The sequence below is a fragment of the Halichoerus grypus genome, chromosome 6 (genome assembly GCF_964656455.1).
Source record: "Halichoerus grypus chromosome 6, mHalGry1.hap1.1, whole genome shotgun sequence".
Taxonomy (NCBI): Eukaryota; Metazoa; Chordata; class Mammalia; order Carnivora; family Phocidae; genus Halichoerus; species Halichoerus grypus.
This window is the reverse complement of record NC_135717.1, coordinates 20,355-27,312: the sequence shown is the minus strand read 5'-3', so window position 1 is coordinate 27,312 and position 6,958 is coordinate 20,355. Positions and strand designations below refer to the sequence as shown.

The window sequence follows — 6,958 nt, the reverse complement described above, 5'->3', positions numbered from 1 at the left end:
GGAGTGTATTTTGCTGATTTTGTGATGATTTCATTGGGGTTGGTATTAGTGCTTAGGATAGGGGTTAGGGGTTAGGGTTATAGTTGGGTTAGGGTTAGTGTCTCCCTGTCCTCTTCTGCATAGAGCCCATTCTTCTCCAGTAACCAGAGTGATCTTTTCGGAACATAACCTTTGGGCCTCTCTGTGGTCTGCTCCCCTCCTGCCCATCCTCTCCAGCCTCACCTCTCCCACCATGGCCCGCCTCTCTGTGGGCCACCCAGGGGTGTGGTTGTCCCACATGTGCCTCAGGCTTGACTCCAAAGCTTTGCACTGGCTGTGCCCTCTGCCAGGGGCACTCATGTCCCCCCCCCCCCCCCCCCGCTTCATGTCTGGCTTTTTTCCCCGATGGCTGGGCCTCAGTTGGCCCCCTGATGACCTGACTCATGCCTGCTGGGTGTGTGTGCTTGTCCCCTATTTAAATGCAGTGCCCGCCTTCCCTTTGTGAGCAGTTTACTAACCTGCCAGTGATGGGGCAGGCACAGGGAAGTAGCCTTAGTGTTTGCACAAAAAATCAGTTTCAGAGGGGCTCACCACACTTGCCTGACGATGGGGGAGCTGCTTTCCCCATGGTGGGGAACAGGTAGTCCCCTCAAAGGGGGACCAGCCATGTGAGGCAGTTGGACAAGACTCCCAACTTTTTAGGGCCGGAGAGATGTAGACCTGGACCCGGAAGCTCACACCATTGGATTCAAGGCTGGGGCCTAAGCAAGCCCCCTCTTCTTCCAGAGGTCCTCTTTCCCATTCCCCACCCATGGGCTGGACCTGATCTGGGGGAGTTCGAGGGTGACCCCTCCTAGGAATACCAGTGGTTTACTGAGGACGTTGTTAGCAGGATGCCCAGTAACCTTCAAGGGAGGACCCTACAGGAGGTGGAGACAGCTCTGTGGGGGCCAGCGACATCCCACTCAAAGTGGGGCAGGTGGCTGGCCCTGCTGGTTCTATCCAGTCTGTAGGGCACAGAAACAAGGGCTGTGCCCCAAGGTGCTCAACTCCTGCCAGGTGGGGACAGGACCTGTGGGTTTGCCCAGGAGCTCAGCACAGGGGGAGTGTTCCTGGCTCCAGCATGCTGGAGCCCATGTGGGACTGCATGGGTTTCCAACCTCCTAACCTCCAAACCTTCCCTTTGTAAGATGAGGTGCTGATGGCCCCCATCTCTGGGAGCAGAAGGTAGGGAGGCCCTGCTGGAGGACTTGCTCAGGACAGGCCAGGGTGGCTGTTGCTTAAAGCAGCACAGGGCCTGTCCCCATGAAGAAGGTGCACACGTCCATGACCCCCAGCTCTGGGGTCCTGCCGCCAGCCTCTGGCAGTGACCCTCTTCCTGCCCTGTCCCCTGCCCCTGTGGATACGGGGTCTTCCTGGAGCTGTTCCTGCAGAATCACTTCATGGTGGACATAGGGTCATCTACTATGTCTTCACCGACCAGCTGGTTGCTGTGTCCCGTGTGCCCCTCCAGGAGCACTGAAGGGTGGTGGTTCTTGAGGTCCGCGGCACCCCGCGCTGGCAGGATGTGTCCATGCAGCGCATGGCGATGATGAGCCACTTCTGTGAGGAGCGCTTCCTCCATGTGGTGGATGACATGGTGTGCGGGGATGTGGACATGAAGTTCTGTGACCATGTGGGCATGGAGATCCTGTCCCCCCTCTTTGGCACCCTGCACCCTGGTTTCTACTGGGTGGCCCGTGAGGACTTAAGCTATGAGCACGGGCCCCAGTCCCAGGCCCACATCCCCAAGGACCAGGGCGACTTTTACTACATGGGGGCCTTTTTTGGGGGGTTGTGGCGGAGGTTCACCGACTGACCTCAGCCTGTCATCAGGTGATGGTGGTCAACTGGGCCAATGAGACTGAGGCCATGTGGTACCATAAGAGCCACTTGAACAGGTCCTGCTGGACCACAAGCCCACCAAGGTGCTGTCCCTGGAGGACGTGTGGGACCCACAGCTACTGGGCTGGCCCTGGAGGACCTGCTGGACCACAAGCCCACCAAGGTGCTGTCCCCGGAGGACCTGCGGGACCCACAGCTACTGGGCTGGCCCTGGAGGACCTGTGGGACCCGCAGCTGCTGGGCTGGCCCTGGAGGACCTGTGGGACCCGCAGCTGCTGGGCTGGCCCCAGGTCATGAAGAAGCTGAGATTTGGGCCATGCCCAAGAATCACCAGGACACCCGGAACTCATGAGGGGCTGTCCCCGTCTCCAGCAGGGGGTACTGACTTCAGCGGAGCCATCAGAGCAGGTTCCTACTTCTGTCCCCTCAAGGGAGACTGTGGAGCCCAGCACTACCTGCACGGGCACGTCCAGCGCCCCAGCCGCACCTGCTCACAGGAGGCCTGCCTGGGGATACAACGTCCTCTCTTTGTGTTCACTACATTTTCATCACTTCTGGGTCATTTGCAGCTGTGAACGGCTCCAGTTTTATGTCAGATGTTTTTCTGTGTCAATGCTGAGCAACCATTTTTAAAAAGAATAATTGAAGGAAAAGGTTTTCTCCCTGGTTCTAAACAGACACTGCCTGGTGGGGCTGGGAGCAGCCCTGTAGCAGCCATGGAGCCAGAACGGGTCCTGGCTGGGTCTTCCCTCCCAGTCCTTGCACCTTGCCATGGCCATGGGGCTTCAGGGTCAGGGTTGTACCGAGGCACCTCTCAGAACCCCAGTGCCCTCACTGCCAGAGGCCTTGGCTGTGACCGCTAGCTCAGCCTCCAGGAGCATGGAGCCCTCTGTGTTATTTCCATTTCCTGCCGTGGATTTATTTTTTATTTATTAATTTTATTTAATTTTTTAAATTTAAATTCATTAGCCAACATATAGTACATCAGTAGATTTTGATGTAGTGTTCAGTGATTCATTAGTTGCCTATAACACCCAGTTCTCATCACAACATGTGCCCTCCTTAATACCCATCACCCAGTTACCCCATCCCCCCACCCTCCTCCCTTCTGTAACCCTCAGTTTGTTTACCGGAGTCCAGAGTCTCTCATGGTTTGTCTCCGCCTCTGATTTCTTCCTGTTCAGTTTTCCCTCCCTTCCCCTGTAGTCCTATGTGCTATTCCTGACATTCCACATATGAGTGAAACTATATGATAATTGTCTTTCTCTGATTTATTTATTTCATTTAGCATAATCCCCTCCAGTTCCATCTATGTCAATGTAAATGGTAAGTATTCATCCTTTCGGACAGCTGAGTAATATTCCATTGTACATATGTACCACATCTTCTTTATCCATTTGTCTGTTGAAGGGCATCTCGGCTCCTTCCACAGTTTGGCTGTTGTGGACATTGCTGCTATGAACATTGGGGGGCAGGTGGCCCTTCTTTTCACTACATCTGTATCTTTGGGGTAAATACCCAGTAGTGCAATTGCTGGGTGGTAGGGTAGTTCTATTTGTAACGTCTTGAAGAACCTCCATACTGTTTTTCAGAGTGGCTGTACCAGCTTGCATTCCCACCAACAGTGTAAGAGGGTTCCCCTTTCTCCACATCCTCGCCAACATTTGTTGTTTCCTGCCTTGTTGATTTTTGCCATTCTAAGTGGTGTAAGGTGGTATCTCAATGTGGTTTTAATTTATATTTCCCTGATGGCTAGTGATGTGGAGCATTTTTTCATGTGTCTGTTAGCCATTTGTATGTCTTTGGAGAAGTGTCTGTTCATGTCTTCTGCCCATTTCTTGATTGGATTATTTGTTTTTTGGGTGTTGAGTTTGAGAAGTTCTTTATAGATCTTGGATGCCAGCCCTTTATCTGTAATGTCATTTGCAAATATCTTCTCCCATTCCATGGCTTGCCTCTTAGTTTTGTTGACTGTTTCCTTTGCTGTGCAGAAGCTTTTGATCATGATGAAGTCCCAAAGTTCATTTTTGCTTTTGTTACCCTTGCCTTTGGAGACGTGTCTAGCAAGAAGTTGCTGCGGCTGAGGTCGAAGAGGTTGCTGCCTGTGTTCTCTTCTAGGATTTTGATGGATTCCTGTGTCACATTGAGGTCTTTCATCCAATTTGAGTTTACCTTTGTATATGGTGTAAGAGAATGGTCCAGTTTCATTCTTCTGCATGTGGCTGTCTAATTTTCCCAACACCATTTATTGAAGAGACTGTCTTTTTTTCATTGGGTATTCTTTCCTGCTTTGTGGAAGATTAGTTGACCATAGAGTTGAGAGTCTATTTCTGGGGTCTCTAATCTGTTCCATTGATCTATGTGTCTGTTTTGTGCCAGTACCATACTGTCTTGATGATCACAGCTTTGTAATAGAGCTTGAGGTCACCTGCTTTTGTTTTATTTTTATTATTTTAGTGATTTTTAAGTTAATGTATAATGTATTATTTGTTTCAGGGGTATAGGTCTTTGATTCATCAGTCTTATACAATTCACAGCACTCACCATAGCACGTACCCTCCCCAATGTCCATCACCCAGTCACCCCAACCCTCCCAACCCCCTCCACTCCAGCAACCCTCAGTTTGTTTCCTGAGATTAAGAGTCTCTTATGGTTTGTCTCCCTCTCTGGTTTCATCTTGTTTCATTTTTCCCTCCCTTCCCCTATGATCCTCTGTCTTGTTCCTCAAATTCCTCATATCAGTGAGATCATATGATAACTGACTTTCTCTGACTGACTTATTTTGTTTAAAATAATACACTCTAGGGGCACCTGGGTGGCTCAGTCGTTAAGCGTCTGCCTTCAGCTCAGGTCATGATCCCAGGGTCCTGGGATCGAGCCCCACATCGGGCTCCCTGCTCGGCGGGAAGCCTGCTTCTCCCTCTCCCACTCCCCCTTCTTGCATTCCCTCTCTCGCTGTGTCTCTCTCTGTCAAATAAATAAATAAAATCTTTAAAAAAATAAAAAATAAAAAATAAAATAATACACTCTAGTTCCATCCACGTCATTGCAAATGGCAAGATTTCATTTTTTTTATAGCTGCATAATATTCTCCCTCTCTCTCTCTCTTTATATATATATATATATATATACACACACACACACACACACCACATCTTCTTTATCCATTCATCTGTTGATGGACATCTAGACTCTTTCCATAGTTTGGCTATTGTGGACTTTGCTGCTATAAACATCGGGGTGCACGTGCCCCTTCGGATCACTACATTTGTATCTTTGGGGTAAATACCCAGTAGTGCAATTGCTTGGTCATAAGGTAGCTCTTTTTTCAACTTTTTGAGGAACCCCCATAGTGTTTTCCAGAGTGGCGTCTGCTTTCGTTTTAAATGGCTATTTATGCTGGTGTTTGTGAAATGTGGGCACTCACTCAGTCTGGATGCATGTCCCATTGGGATTCCTCAGTGCCCACAGATGGTTTGTGCAGTCTCTCTGGACCATCTGCCTGCACTGTGTCTTAGCAAGCATTTACTGATACCACTGTGAGCTCAGACACCCAACAAGGTGCAGAGCATGAGAGTGAGAACTAAGATACAGGATCCCTGCTCTTGGGCCTTCCTGGGACTTTTGATGGCCCCGTCCTCCTGACTCACTACTTTCCTATTGTGTAATAGACATACAACTGATACCATTATTCACTCTTCTGCACCTGCCACCTCCATCCATTGCCACAACTTTGTCATCATCTCAAACTGAACCTCTACCCAGGAGACACTAACCCCCCATTTCCCCTCCCCAGCCCTGGCACCCAGCAGCTCCTTGCACCTTTATGAATCGGAGTGCTCTCTGTCCCTTACAAGTGGGGTCCTCCAGTATTGGTCCTTTAGGGACTGGCTTATTTCACATAGCACAATGGCCTCAAGATCTGTCCCTGTGAGCCTGGACCTGACCCACTTTCCCCCCAAAGGAGTGTCTCAGCCCTCTCCTGTCTAAGCCAAGCCTCCTCAGTCCCTTCTGCTCCCCTCACCTTCCTCCTCAGCCTGAAGATGATCCCAGCCAATCTGCAGCTTTGAAGACCTGTTCAGTCCAGATGCCAGGCACATACCCTGGGGACCTCGGGCCTCACCTATCCCATCTGTCCATGTCAGGTGCCTGCCCACCCCCCACCAGCTGGCCACCTGCTCGTCGCACAGGTGTCCCCATCTCAGGAGAGGGAAACACCAAGTCCAGACCCTTGGAGTCCTCTGTGACTTTTTGCTTGCTACCAACTCTCCCAGTAGTGAAGTGGCTATGTCCTGAAGTGGACATTCATTGTCCAAAACATTTAAAGGCATATGTGAGTCTCTGCTGCCTAGGCAATGGATAACAGTTGGGGCAAATAGAAACCGAGCAGAATCACCGGAAGAAAGGCTGAGGAATGAGGAGCTTTAGGGAAGAAGGGCCTGGAAGCTCTGACTGCCCGTACCTGACCTTCAGATGCTCCTCAGTTACTCCTGTGCCTCTGGTGTCTTCTTGGAACCCTGACCTGGCTGTTTTCAGACAGCTCGTCCAGTGGTACCCTCAGTTTCTGGGAGGGGGATTTGCTGGAATCCGCAGTGTGTCCTACTGCCCCACCGGGATCACTTTTTGAAGGCACATCGTCTGGGCCACCTGAGGACCCAAGACTGTGGGTCTGTGGCCTGGAGGGATTCTGAGCAGAGCTGGTGGGATGGGATGGCTGCAAGGCACAGAGGCAGGTTTCCAGAAAGCCGACTGGGGTCCCTGGTGTCCTACCGCTTTTGAATCAAAGCCCTGAGATGTTTAAAATGCCAGCAATGTTACAGCATGGGCCAGAAAAGCAAATGTCCCTGTGCACCCAACACCACCTAAACTATGGGCCATTTCTTGTCACTTGAGCTGAGTACAAAGGATTGGGAGTCAGGGCTTGGTGGGGGGGCTCTGGGCCAGACTTTGTATTTGGGGGACAAAGGCCATCCAGACAAGCTTGTGCTGAGCCTAAGGAGGGGGTCTGTGTGGAGACCCCAGCTGCAGGCACTGCTGTCCACTGATGCCCCCTCAGCCCGCCCCAGTGCACCTGCTGCTGGGGGAGCACCTGCCC

The 6,958-nt window shown here is 51.1% G+C and overlaps 1 pseudogene; it reads left to right on the top strand.

The window, feature by feature from the left end:
* Positions 1-1,376: 1,376 nt before the first annotated feature.
* Positions 1,377-2,215, top strand: LOC118542759 (histo-blood group ABO system transferase 2 pseudogene; annotated as a pseudogene).
* The last annotated feature ends 4,743 nt before the right edge of the window (positions 2,216-6,958 follow it).